The sequence below is a fragment of the Lepisosteus platostomus genome, chromosome 17, assembly GCF_059453375.1.
Source record: "Lepisosteus platostomus isolate fLepPlt1 chromosome 17, fLepPlt1.hap1, whole genome shotgun sequence".
Lineage (NCBI taxonomy): Eukaryota > Metazoa > Chordata > Actinopteri > Semionotiformes > Lepisosteidae > Lepisosteus > Lepisosteus platostomus.
In genome coordinates this window covers 18722157-18737205 of record NC_142627.1, presented here as the reverse complement: position 1 = coordinate 18737205, position 15049 = coordinate 18722157, and the positions used below count along the sequence as shown (strand labels likewise).

Below are 15049 nucleotides of genomic sequence, written 5' to 3'. Positions count from 1 at the left end.
CATGAATTAATAAGGCACCACACTTAGCAGGAAACACAAGGGCAGATAAACAAGACAATTCTCTCTCTGGCGCAAGAATGTCACTGAGACCAGATGGAGTTTTAGATGTTTTATCAAATAGTGTTTGTTTTGAAATTCCAATCAGAATATTTTGGTTGTTTTAGTTTTGGACGTTCTTGGGTTTATTCTATCCTCATTTTTTAGCTAAAATCTTTAAAATGAGCTGAATAGCAGTGTAGATCATTGAGTGTTCTTGTGTCATTATTGTACATGGGTGTTCCTGGTGGTTCTCAGGTGTGGTGTTGAACATTGTAATCTTGACCTGATTGTAAAAGGTTTACAATGTGTGTGGTAAATAATTAAATAAAACAAGCCTGGATCAGTGAAAGGAGCAAGATTGTAAGATGTTGTAAATTTTTAACAATTTCCTGCCTCACTTCTGACACAATTAAAAAGAAAGCAATCAGGGAATCTCTACTTAGGAATAAAACAATGATGAACATTTATGGTTTTGAACCTTTAGACTCATCGGCAAGAGTCAATAGTGTTTGTTTCATTTTAATCTGTCTTTATCAGCAATTGCTCAGCTCTTTTATGTTTATTATCAAATTCTAATATCTTTTCACTGGATGGGTTTGTTACTATCCCAGACCTTGGTGGGGAAAAAAATGACTTTACTCATTAACTATAATTTGACTGTTACTGTTATCAAAACATTCAAGATGTGCTTAGGAAACTGTGCTATGCTACTTGGAATAAGTCTAGCTCAGATTATACAATTCTCAGAGTAAAAACAGTTACAGCTAGTTGAATTGGTTTTCCAGTTCTATCAAGAAAGGTTAAATGAACTGAAGTTCAAGAAGAACAGGTTAACCCATGAGCATATATGTATAATCACCAGCAATGAACTACCCTTTTCCCAGAATTCATTGGTTTTCGTTGGTTTGTATCCCTCCCTCCAGCACTTCATTATCCTGGCAGGAGCTTTTTGGCTCATTCCACCTAATTAGATGGTGTGTGTGTGTATGTGTGTGTGAGGGGGGGGTCATATCCTTATGACCAGGGTGTTGTTTAAAGGCTATTGAAATCTTTGTAATATGAAACTTAAAGAAACGAGGAAAGTATGTTTTCTGCACAGGAAAACAACTAGGATTACTTTCCCTGTCTCTCTCTGTCCTTCTTGCTCTCTCCCTGTCTGTCTCTCTTTACATTTTGGCAGCAGAATATTTACATGGATGAATGGCTTTGTCCACATGCCAAAGGTTGGTCTACACAGGTTTACAGATTTGACATTTCCAGGGGGCTATTTCCTTCAGTCGCAGTTTCTGCCCCTAGGGCTATTCATTTTCCAGCCCACACAGTCACAGAAGTGGATTTTTAGGCATACTTTCAAAATTATTTTGGAGCTTCACTGAAATTTGAAAACAGGATATTACAGCTAGTGGAAAAGACTTACAAAGCACAATATATCATCTTATCAAACATTTGTCTTTGAAAATAATCATTAGTTGACTGTGCTCTCTCAAGATTTATTTTTCCTTTAGATGGATTTAACTAAAGAGAGACTCTCTACTTTTACTTTTTTGTGAGTTTTAAAGTTTTACTGAAGCAATACATTTGAAACTTACTAAGATAAAGCACTTGTCTTTATGAGTAATGAGTAGGGCCTACAGTTTCAATACTTTTTATTGTATTTTATAACTGTTTGTGCCACTCAGTAGGCTGTGTTAGTTTGTTTAGCTGTTACAGAAGTGCAGAACAGAAGGAACCACTTTGTTGGTTGCTATGCTGAAATTGTTCATTTGTGGTTCATTTTAACAACTCTAAGGTACTTTTTCAAACAGATTACTCAAAACTGACAGTCATATCTGTTGGACATTTAAGTAACAGTTAAAGAACACAGTCAAACAGAGATCAAATTGTGATATTATTCATGAATATACCTGGAATTCTCTAAACAGATCTAAGATCCTTAAGCATCGTATTTGACAGGGCTTATTTTTAATAATAGCTAAAATTCCGTTGAGTCTAACTTTCATTATCAAACAATCCCGTTCTTAAACAGATCTTGTTGACTAATTATAATGGCTTTTTCGCTTCAGTGTGGGATTGTGTGATCTTAGACATCAGTTGGCCTGAAAATCTGGCAGAGGTTTGAAACTCAGATGATTTCATGGTTTCCCTGAAATGACAAATACAATCCCAGGACAGATGGCTTTACTGTCATATTTCAAATCTCCGAAACATGGGGGGGGGTCTCTACTGCATTTTTTAACACCACTCACAAGTGAGGCTTCATGCACTGTCTGTATTAAGCATTGTAGAACAAAGAAAAGAGAGAAGTCTGTCATCACCTCACCATGTTGTAAACAAGGATGAGGTCTGCATCCTCTCGTGTGTTTTGGGTTGAAACATTTCAACCTGTTTCTCAACTTGTCAAATTCCGCGTTACCGACTGACGCCATATGGGAAAGTTCTGTTCCTTGTTAGACAGATAGCCAGCTACGGGATGGTCTCCAATTCTGTCAGTGCCTTCCCCCTCTCTCCATGGTGTCCCCTCTCCAAGATCATTTTCTTTATCATCTCTCTCCAGACTCTCCTTCTCAACCTCTTCACCACCTCCACAGCCAGCTTTTGCTCCCTGTTTTGACAGAGCCTGTTGTTTTGGGGTGGGGAGGAGGGGTGGTTTTTATCAAATCTGTTAGTACTCAGCTCAGCTCGCCTCACACGGCCAGCGGCGAGCTCAGACTCATATGTCATGAAACTGGCCTTATTCCTCCTGTGCTATGAGTTAGAATCCAGGTGAAGTTAGGAAATTTTGGAAGGTTTAGAATCAATCCGTCAGGTCACATGAAACATTCTTGGTATAAGGTAGTTTGTTGTTTTTTTTTCAGAAGAACTTCTCAGAAGAATATTCTATTGTAATTCAGTATGTTTCATTAGAATGTATAAGAAAAAGGAATTATATTATTTTTTTGCCAATTGCCTTGAATATACAGTATATCCACGATTCCTGTATTTTGTTAGAATTCATGATGAGGAGAATATGATGTGCTGTTCATAGCTTGATGGACTTTCAGGAGATTCAGCAGTTCCACTGTAATCATATTCAGCTTTGTGTTTCCAGGAATGACTAGGGGGACCAAACATTTCTTTTTGAGTTATCCAGTATACAAGGTCTATTTATTTTTAACTTTGTGTGTTGCCACACTTGATGTTTTTTATGGCCTTAATTTAAAGCAGTTTGTGAAACTCAGGCAAATAAAGTCACCTAACCTTGCACAAAAGTCTTAGTGCACTTGTCTGTCTCTTTGATGTGTGTACATGTAGTTAAAATGCATCGGAATTCAGAAATCGTGTCCCCACCTCTGGCCTCCACTGAAAACACACCCCTTGAATGATCCCTGAGTGATGAAAGACAACAGAAGGAAAAGTGAGTTTAGGGAAGGAGGGTAAAGTAAGGATGCAAAGGATTTTGCTGTAAACAATATGCTGTAACAGCAGACAGCTGAGGTCAGGCCTGGTGTCCTGGATCTTAGATATTACCAAAAGTCCTGCCCACCCCAATACTGTTGCCGTCTGACACTTGGTGTCAGATGTTTCTTATCAGTTGCCCTGAAAAAAAAAGAACAAGTCATATGACAGGCTGGGCGTGCCCAGTGAAAGTGTGGCCTTGCTATCAGCTAGGGCATGTGTTCAAATGATATGAGACAGCAAAATAATGTAAGGCAGTAAACCAAGGAGAAAACAAGCTGATAGGCATGCGTGTCTGCATGTCTGTCTTGGTTTGCCTGTAGACATACATATATACCCTTTGGCGGAAAACTGTTAAGAAAACCGTCAAAGATATGATCACCTGAAAAGGCTGCACATTAAGAAAAACGTAGTTACTGATTACTGAGAGGGAGGTCCCAAAGTATTTGTTCCAATGCAAAAAAATCATTACACCATGACATTTAAACTTTTTTGTAGTGTTAAAAACTGTAGTGAGAAGCTAAAAATCTTACCATGAATAATGAAGCCAGCAAAACTACTGTAAAATCGGCATTTTGTTATTTGGCTTCTGCCTATGTGAGGTGGCACATTCATTTGTTGGTATACCTTTTATGATTCTGTTTTGTTTCATAAAGGAAGTCTGATAAGCATCTTTATCTCCTGTGTGCTAAATATACCTGTGTCACTGGGGCTGTCAAAGGCTGTCACAGCAAAACATAATGTTCTTGGCAAGTCGGTTTTGTCTCTAGGCAGCTCTGCCTTCACAGTTCCCATAACAGAACCACATGAGAACCACTGATGCAGTTTCTTTCAGTGTGTTCAGTGGATGCAACAGCTGCAGCAGTCTGAGAACATGTTGACAATTTGATTTTGACCGATTTCCCTATCGATTGAGCAAATGGCAGCCGAAAAATATTCACTGTACCCTGAGAGAGTTTTCCTCCCCTGTCACTATGTCGGTACACCTCAGATTTGCATGGGCCCCTAGTCTTTTTACTGTTTGGCTTCTGAGTCACTCATAACAGATGTCTGAAGATCTCCTGTAGTTGGGGAAATATGTTTAGAACATCTTGTTTTTTATTCTTCTTTTGTTCTTTCTCCACAAAGCAAGTAATACATTACAGATCGAGGTTGTCCAACATGGCCCCTGCAGCATGCCTCCCCCACACCCCTCCTACTTAATGAATCTAACAGAGATTTTAAGAAAAACAGTCAAAGTCATTGCAGGATTTCTCTAACATCTGACTGAAGCATTCCGCCAGTCAAAGCAGCAGGTGTCCCATTCTTGGTGCCTGCTCCCATATGGCACAGGCTTATACAGTCACACTGACTGACTGCTCTCAAATATTGATACAGTGTTAAACACACATCACTCTCTGCACAGCTACACATTGGAGCGCTCAACCAAGTCATAAAACACTGGAGCTTTTAATGCCAAAATGCCATGTTCTTTCTTGTTTTGCATTTTTTTGTTTTCTTTTCCTTCTAGCCGGGGTATCAAGTTTTGTAGCTGGATTCCATGACAACCTGCTCTTCTTAGGTTTTGTCATGGTGGTATTAATGTAGCCATGGCTGTAGACGTTAGCCTGAAATATTGATCCACTGTGTTGTTGATGGTTGGCACAAACCTTACCAACCAACACATTCAACTGACTTGACTTTAGTTGTTTACATCTGAAAGAGACGTATTCATTCTCCTGTCTGCTAGTATGCCACTCTTTTGAGTCCTCTTTGTGGAAAATATGAAGCATGTTTGTAACTTGCTTGCTCCTTTCAAAACATTATCTGCAGGCTTTTTTTTTTAGAAAACAGAAGGTCAATGAGTAAACACACTCAAACTCACCTTATTGTTTTAAAGATATATTTGACAAAAGCTATTATAAATGGCTATCCAGGTGATAGAAAAAGAATAATTTCATCTATTAGTTCAGGTGTGTAGCTGTGTCAGCATGCCTAAGCTGCAAAGGAACAAGTAATAGGTTTATTCCATGCTGAAAAAAAAAAGAAAGAGAACACAATGTTTCGGCCGTGTAGCCTTCTTCAGGTGCTGAATTTAATCTATTATACATACTTAAGTTCTACCTGACCTGTGCTTTAACTTAAATCCAAATTTACCACTAAGTTCTTGATTAAACACTTTGATGATTTTGCTTCTACATTACTCTGGTTAGTTACAAGCACAGATACTGTGGTTATAGTATTCCACATGTCCATATAACTTGCAGAGTCCACAGGGTGATCAATAATGCTAGAGAGCTTTACGTGTAAAAATAGGCAGCTGTCATACACAGCACAAAGTCAATAAACATGCCTAGCTGAGTCCTGAGAAAGTAGGCTAAAAGATCCATAGATAGCAAAGGATGAAGAAGAAGGCAATGTGATTGTAGTGTTTATTGTATTTCTAGTTTCACAGGAAAAATCATGCTTTTAACCCTTTGACTTTCACTTACGGAAGAAGAGATCAGAGACACAAAGTAGCAGCAGATTTCCAGCTGGAAACTCTTTAATGCAAACAATGTGGGAGAGGAATTAATTCATATGCTTCTATCTAAAATACTCACAACTCTCCAAAAGGCCACTCCAGCTCACATTTGCCTTAAATTGTTTGTTTATCTGTTGCTCAGAAAGTAAGATAAACTCGCACAGAGCTATATTTCGGCAAATTAATTAACACAAAATGTTTGCTTGTTCAAGAGTCTGAGATTGTGGTGAAAAAATCTTGATTAACACTGTGATCAAAGCACATTACATTAATTTGATGTTCCAAAAAAGTATATTCTTGGCCGGTTGCGTGCTAGTTTTTTTTTGCTTTTCGTTTTTTGGAGGTGTGTAGATCTGATGAAGAGTGATTACACACAACACAAAGAGAAAAAGTCCCTTTGGAAATACATTTTGGGTTTAAGTGTCTCAATCTGACTGAGCACTTAAATTGGAGGACAGACGTTTCTCGGAAAATAAGACATTTTTATATCTTGATTTTTGAAAGGGTTTATTGATTTACACCCATGTACAGTAAGTGTAGCAGCTGATTTAGAGAAGTCAGAGAGTCTGTTGGAAAAAGTGTCCCAGGTAATGTCCAGTGTGTCCTGCCTTGCACCCATTGCTTGCTGAGATAGACTTTGGCTCCCCTGCAGCCCTGAAATGGATGAATGGTTGGAAAACAGACTAATGAAGCATACTATCACTTGCTGCATTGCACAATGGGGTCCAGGATATTTCTCCACCGTTTCCACATTCTTACCTGTAGGTCATGTGTCTGTTTCATAGAACTGTCGTCATAGTACTACCAATTTTAAAACTGAGAGTAAGTAAAAGTCAAAAACAAAATGTGACTCTGCTTTTATACACCTTAACTGGTGCACAATAAAAAGACAAAATCTGTATGAAATACTGAAAATGGTCACCCATGTCATTGATGGAGCACAGACAAAAATGTGGCTTTATTTGACTATGTCTTACTGAATCCTCCTCTAGTCTAGTTTACAGACAATCATTTGCAATCTCAACATTATATTACATCTGAAAGCTTTAAAATTCAATCTCCAATATTCATTTTGAATTTTACCACTAAGATTCGGGGTCATCACATATAATCACATGGCTTTGCACTGCAGCTCAAACCTAGGTAGTTTGTATGAGTTTGTTAAAATTACATTTAAAGGTGAGGATTTTGTAAGCTGCAGTTGAATCTAAGAAAAGAACTTCAGAATACCAAATATAAGAAATACTAGTTTCCTAAATATGTAATTTGCTTATCTTTAGTGCAACTAATGAAACAAGTAATGGAAAAGATAAACTTACACAGCTGTTTCATTCCTATGTTTTTGCTTTGCTTACAATAAAATCTTGACGAGTAAACAATCACAACTGGTTTCATTAGATGGGTCCCAGTATTGTGTAATGATTGTATTGTTTTTAAAGGAAAAAATCACCCTGAAATGGAAAAAGGTCTGACTTTTCCTTCAAGGTTTTTCCCCCGTGTCGAAGATGCCGGTTCGCTATTGAAATGTTTCCACATACCAGGGTTTCTTGGAGATTTGCCATGCACGATTTGCAGAGCTGAGTTTCAATAGCCACAATGTGAGCAAGCTCTTTCGATCACAGTTACAAACAGCACTTCTCGGAAGCTGATCAAACAGCCTTTGAATTTCACTTCTGTTCTCCTGCTGGTTTTTCTCAGAGCTGTTTTTGAAGTATGTAGTGATGCTACAGATGAGTCAGCATTCTTAGGGTTAAAAAGTACCCTCTTATTTCATATGCATAACAGCTTATGCACACAGCATACAGTAGCTACTCACAGCACACATAGCAGCACATTACATCAGCCAAGCATTCAGAACCGTCTCATATGGAAAGTTCATTTAGGCCCTTTTGCTACTTAATCTTTCGGGTTTGGGGTGGCTTGCATCTCATTTAGTAAAACAGAGCTCTTTGACCTTGTGTTAACCAAACTTTCCAAAACTCTACTATAAAATGATTCTTCATACTGAAGTTTGAGCATATTAGTTACCTTCCATTCTGTATCAATGAACCTCTTCATTATCATTTCTTGTCCTTCTTCCCAAACATGGGCAGGACTGCCACAGAATAGGAATGGAGAGTTCATGCCTTTTACAGGTGTGTTCATGACTGCTGTAATAGCAGTGTGAGTACATCTGAAATTATTAATTTGAATATGTTTATTAAGTGTGCAAATTGTAAAGTATGTCTTATTTTACTTCTCAGCAGTAATGAGTTCAAGAGCTCTACTTAATCACTGAAGTGCTATATGTAATCTATAAATACAGATATATAAAGGTAATATTAAATGCATTGTAATTTGATGTACTAATATTTTAGTACACTGTGATCAAGTATAGTTAATCTACATGAAAGCAAATTAAAATAGCATACATTATATCTTTGAAACAAATGCCTTTCATACACTTTCTGGGCCTCAGGAATTTGACACATATTTCAATTCTTTCCACCAAGAAAGCTGGGCGCTCGTTTACTTTCCAAGAGCAAAATGACAACAGTGTTTCAGTGAGGCTGTGCTGATCTTGCAGGCTAGTCCAGGGGGCCGGGTGGTAGGTGGCGGAGGGGGGTCTTGCGGGCTGGAGTTGGCCTTACAGGCTGTGTGTTTCATTTCCTGTCAGGAGATCCTGGAGCACAGAGAGAGCCCACCTTCCAGGATGCTGCAGTGCAAACAAAAACACACTTCCTTCAGTGCTTCTTGGCTTCAAATTCAGGTCAGTTCAAAGACTCGACTTGATCAGCCAGAGATTAGAGACACTGCCTCACCAATTCTTGCTTCTGACTCTTGAAAACAGAGAAGACGGATTTGTGGACAAGGAGGAGGAAGGATACACTCAGCTTGGACAACCACAACAAGAACAGCAGGATAAATTCAATGCTCTTATCTCTGTTTGGTTTCCTGAAAGCCCGTAAACAGCAGATCAGCAAGCGCTCTCCACATTTGTTACTTTTGACATTTTCAATGGCTCATTTGTTGTGCTCCATATGTTTAGAATTCCCTGCTTCAAATTTCTTTTTCTCAGGAGTGGATAAATGATACAATTTATATTGGGTAAACTTATTTTCTAAATATCAGTTTATGAACAATGCAGTGCTTTATGTTTTTCTAAACACTAGGAGTCTGTTTGGCTTTTGAAGTGGTAGGATTCAGAAACAATGAAATCCCCCTTGAGAGGAATAGGTCCCTTCATCTTCTTCTTATAAAGTGCACATCTTCCTGTAAAAAAATAAGATGGAAGAACAGCATATCCAGAAAGTACACTATAGCCTTTGTTTCTTCTGGTGGATTAGAACAAGACATGGAAATTCATCTCATAATTTTTTTCTAGATCATGCCCCAGTTGCTCACTGCCTGGTTCCAAGCATTGGTATTAACAAAGATGTGCAGTTAACGCTAAGGTTAATGGTGCCTGAAGGGCTGAAGTACTGTACTTGGACTGGTCAGGAGACTCATTGTGAGAATAGGAGGTCTTTCAAGAAAACAGCAGGTCCAGAAAAGGATCAATGAGATTGTGAAGTGTTTATGTACCCCTTCCTCAGTGCTGATATGATGAATGAGATTAATAGCAGTAAAGCAAGCTGAATTTATAATGTAGGTCTTGGTGTTATGTGGTAAACAACCGGCACTTGATTAATGGTCAGGAAAGTAAAAGTGGAAATATCTCACAAATGTTACAGATTCCCTGTGTTGGTAAAGAGCTTAGACCTGTAATGTGTTTACATACAGTACAAAAAAATCTCAAGAGGAAACAAAAAAAGGTCTTAACATTCTACTACGGGAGACATTCTGTGACAATTTTAATAATACCTTCTTTTTATGTTTTCAGACACACTGTCATTTGCTTTGGGATAATAGAACAAAAGCTCAATTTTCTTGAACTAGTTGGTTGTTCTTTAAAATTATTATATATTTTTCCCCTTTCCAGTTTTCTGTAAACTATTGCATTACAATGTCACTGATTCTCTCAAAATTATTCTCACAGGGACAACTGAGATACTAATTGTTAAATGTCTGGCAAAGTAACTGACATTGTCATAAAATGCACAGGAAGACTTTGCTTAACATTTGAAGTGCAAAGTGGTACATTACAGTTCTTTTTAAGAGCAAAACACCAACAATATACATTATACAGATATATAATCTTAAACAATGGGCGTTATTATCAGTATTTCTGCGGAGTCTTGTTACCTAGCAATATTCATCCACAGTAGAGAGGTGCTTAGACATGTGGGCGTTGAAGAACTGAAAAGATGTCAGTGTATAAACTGGGGCTAAACAGTCCAACACACACTGATCTTGAGGGGTTTTCATTATTGCTGTAGTTTTGAAACATCTTCCAGGACAGGCACTGCGTGTTATTGTGTTTCAGACGTGGGACGTTGAAAAGAAAAGAAGCATTCCAGTTTGACTAGGGGATTTTCATTTATAGCAAAAATCTGTTTTCTAAAGAGACTTTGTGGTCATAAGTATTGTTCTTATCATTTAAATTCTTACAATCAAAAGGCGATCTTTTTTTACCAAGAGCAGCAGTACATGACAGCAGAAGGAGAAATGTATATATTTTTAACCAGCATGACCAATGGGTGTAATTTAATTTGAGTGTTCAGATTTAAACACTAAACATCTGTGTAGAAGAAGAGAGGGTCACTTGGAAAATAACTCTCAGCAAGGCCTGAACCGTGGATGTCTGATTAGACAATCAGATGTCTTTTATTTACGCTGTTGAGAGCTCCGATATGAAAACCAGACTCCTCTTTTCCAAACACTTGATGAAAGCAGAAGCCCTGGTTGTCTAAAATGTAGGCTGTTCATAAAGCATAAGCTGTTCAGCTCTATTGATACTGTACTGCAATTATGATGGTTCATATGGAGATGTTTATGGGGGAGGAATATGGTCATATAAAATATAACCTCCCTACCAAACACTCACAAAGAGCTACAAAGAGCCCTGCAATCTCTGATGTGTTTCAGAGGGCATAACATTTCCTGGCCACCTTACATGCCCTGTGACTAATTTTTTGTTGGCGTTTTTTGTGTTGTTCACCAGAGGACAATACTTTTTCTTGCTGTCTTGCTGTCTATTTCTCAGAGGCTTGTCCTGTTCTTATGAGAGTCTAAAGTTTTAGACTGCCTCTCTAAATGAATATCAGGGCTTTAATAGATGAGCTACAGCTGCGGAGCAATTTAATTCTGAGACATTTCTGTTTGCCACAGCAATGCTAACAGTCCTTGCCAGAGCAGGCCCACTGTGCACTGTCTAGTCATATCTGGAAGGAGCTGAATAATTTAACATTCTTGAAATACAATATTATATTGAAACACCGCCATTTTATAAAAGATTATCATTATTCATGTCCAGTATTAGAGCTAAATGTTAAATGATGAAATACAGATCTCACATTAGGTATAGGGGAGGCTGTAGACTGTGTTTTGGGTTAGGAGGTTTATATAAGGCTCATAGCAAACTTTCACAGGTCTTTCCATGCTTCAGTTTTGTCATTGCAGCGGGATTCTCTCCATTAAACACTTGGCACTGCTGTTTATTGAAAGCAGAGGCAGTGTGTCTGTTTTTCAAAGCATGAACAGGATTTTGGTCTGTTGCTACATACTGAGACAAGAGGGGTCATTGACGTAAGCACTACAATGCATCCAAGTACAGTAAATCTGGATAGGCCATATTAATGTCTACCAATTCTATCCCAAACTCTAAACGTCTAGCATTAGGCATAAACATACCAGGCCTTACAGCTCTGAGTCCTGTGCTGATTCTGTACTACTGTGAAACAAAACATAAGGCAATTCAATGTATAACAAAAAAACAACAACTGAGCCATATAGTGAATAAATATCCATATATGAATTACTCATTTTATGGCTTTATAACAAACGTTTTTCTGTGAAAGGATGATCAAAGTGTAGACAGTTGATTTATATTTACACTGTATCCCTACTCCCTTTCTCCCAATGTGTTTTTTTGCACACTGAAAGTGTTTTTTCTTTCTACTTTTCAGCAGGGGAATTAACCTCTCCTTGTTCCTATTTACACTGTGGCTGACCAGTGCTCCATAAGGGTAGCTCTGTGCATGAATGCTCACAAATCATTTACTCTGATAGCTCTTGTGTGCATATTTCATCATATTCTCAGCTCTGCTTACCCAATGATTAGCCATGCACTCAGTGACCTTCAATGTACTAATGACTTTAACATCAAACTCTTTGGAAGGCAAAGAAAGAATCATTTCCATACGGGTTGTGCTTTACTCCTCTTTTCATGTTCATCCTTAAATGCGAACCAGCAAAGAAGTCTTGAACCTTCATCACTTTGAACACCCAAGATCCTAAAAACAATAAAATATGTGCTTTTATAAATACAACCTATTTACTGTGGTTAAAATCAAAAGGCATTTTTTACCAAGAGCAGGATAACATGATAGCAGAAGGAAAAACACATATTTGTTAGATTCTGTACATGCATTTTCATGAACAAGGACCATGTTGGACCCTTTACATGCATTACTTTCTACTTTTATGTATTTCTTAGTCTTAAGTAGTGCATATTTGGGTTTCCAGTCATAAACTGGTTAAATGCAGACAAAGTGTTCTTCTGTTGGTTATGTCATTATTAACACTTTTATGCATGACCTGCATATGACTGCTGTATTAGGGAGGTCTTTGTGTTTTCTTCAGTGCTGTCGCATGACCAAATCTTTTTTTTGTTTTACTTGACCAAGATACTGGTAACCCCCCCTCCTGCACTCCCCTGGGCTGTACAGGAGAGTAGTTCTAGAAAGAAGAGTCTGTAGAGAAGAGGGATGGAGTGCCACGAAGTGCCCACCTTGAGAAACGAGTCACAGGCCCCCTGGACAGATAAGCAGCAATCACACCCATCCAGAGAGTTAAACCCTCAGCTCCAGCAGGGCAGCCCGAGGCCCAGGGAGGGGCGGAGCTGGGACTAGCACCAGCCTGCTTGGATCTCTGGCCACAGGGAGAGGGAGTGGAGACAAGGCTGGATTTACAAACCACTCCAGGCAGGACGTAAGCACCTGAATTTCCTCTGGCATTTCCCATTGCCGAGACCTGTGATGTTTAACCTTTTCATATCAGTGAAAACAGGATCCATATATTAGTGAAAATGTGCTGAGCCCTGTGAAAATAAAACTCTGTTTTTATTCACTTGCGAAATCAGCTTAGTAACAGTTTCAAATGGAAATAAGAAGCAGGAAATGTATATTTTGTGTGGGAAGGATGGGAACCTGAAAAAATAGTTTATGCTGAAAAAATACCTCAATAGTTGAACTTTGCTTAGACATTGCTTAGCTATATTTTACGGTTTTTATTTTTTTGCATAGTACAGTACGTAGTGTACACTACCAATAGTGACTCTGAGAAGAAGAAAGAGAAGAAGCCGAATGCTTTCACAATTTCACAATGCAATCATCAATTTTGTGATTTTTTTTCAAACGATAGGAATTTATTTTTGTTATCAAAACAATATCTGCTTTTAAGGGCTTAAGAGAGATGCCTGCTCCAGAAAGAAAAGCAGGCCTAAAACAGTAGGGTATAGTAGCAAAGAGAAGAATATTAACACCATTTGAAACTCGTGGCCATACAGAGAGGAAAGGGATGATTAAGCATGTTTTTGTAATGACGACTCAATGCCACTCTTGAACAAGAGGCCCAAGATACGCATATGCTCCACACCTTCAATAGCACAGGAGATTACAAGGGGAAATGAGTCCTGGGTTTGCCCCTAAACTGTGGGGAAAAGCCCCCAAGGTCTGCAGTGGCTGTCTAATCCCCTGTCTTGCCCTGGGCCACACTGGTTTGGAGGTTTGCTTATGCTAAAATCATCTTAAAATTCATTTGATGAAATGAGCCACGGAAATGTGATGTACTGCTGGTGTTGCTATTGTGGTTACTCTTAACTCTAGAAGAAAGCTCACAACCGTTCAAGAAATACATATGCTGTGACAGTACTGTATATGATCATTTTGGGTTTTTTCAGTGGCAAAAGGAAGTGATATTGAATTTAACTTTTTTCCTATTAGACAGGAATCACATGTTTGTATTTTTTACTTGTATTTTTTTCCTTACTTATGTCAGATGAGATCTAAGAGCTTTTTATCTGTCCCAGTGTAGTTTTTTTATGCTGTTTCTTTTGAAGGTCATGTCTTTCTAATCATTTATATTTCTGTAATGTCTTTCTACAGATGGGGTTCCCCATCTGCAGGTCATTGTTCACATGTTGTACACAGTCATTTTGCTAGTTTATGGAAATGTGACTAAGAGGCGCCCCTACTGGATTGATTTGCAAAATTTACAAAGCAATATATGGTTTGTTAAGGTTTTGCAGAAACTAAGAAAAATAGGCATAAAGCTACAGTAAGAAAAGACACACAAAAAAACAGGAAAACAGAATGGATATAAAATACTTTATAAAAAGATCTGGAGATGGTTCTTTCAAAGTTTAGATTTGTTATCATTTACCTTTTTAAAAATAAATCATGTTAAAATCCTCTGGAACAATACTGCTTTTTTATTTATACTTGTTTGTTTTTGTGAAGGGGAGAACAATTAAACAAAGCCAAAGACAACTCCTTAGACAATTACAGCAGTGATTTAAAAAAAGACCACTTGCTCTCGGCTATGAAGATTAAGTATCATATTGTGAATAAACAGGATAGGCCGTTTTGGCAGAGACACACTAAAATGCAAACAAAAGGTCTATCTCTCCTGGCTTTCTACAGCTGACTTCCTTTTCTGAACCCACAGAAACCAAAATAAAATTCAGAACAATTGCCAGCTCTAACCCAAAGTATAGCTAGGGTTTTAGCCAACCCAAACAGAGATACATTGACTCCCTTGTCTTTTTTATGTAGCATTCTCCGTTTCTGGGATTATGAAAATTAAGACATAGGTATCATAATTATTCTGTGTTGGACTGTACTGTATATGAGTATCTTAGCTGTTGGAGGCTCTTTATGATGAAGATTTTGTCTAGAAAAATGTTTCAGACAGGTACAGTACCTTACATTA

General features: G+C 38.1%; 1 long non-coding RNA gene across 1 annotated transcript; it reads right to left on the bottom strand.

Annotated features, from left to right (window-relative positions):
- Positions 1–6457: 6457 nt before the first annotated feature.
- Positions 6458–8700, bottom strand: LOC148646300 (uncharacterized). The gene is made up of 2 exons (XR_015927982.1): positions 7516–8700; positions 6458–6631 (listed from the first exon to the last, which is right to left on the bottom strand). It is a non-coding gene; the product is annotated as an uncharacterized LOC148646300 (long non-coding RNA).
- Positions 8701–15049: the final 6349 nt, after the last annotated feature.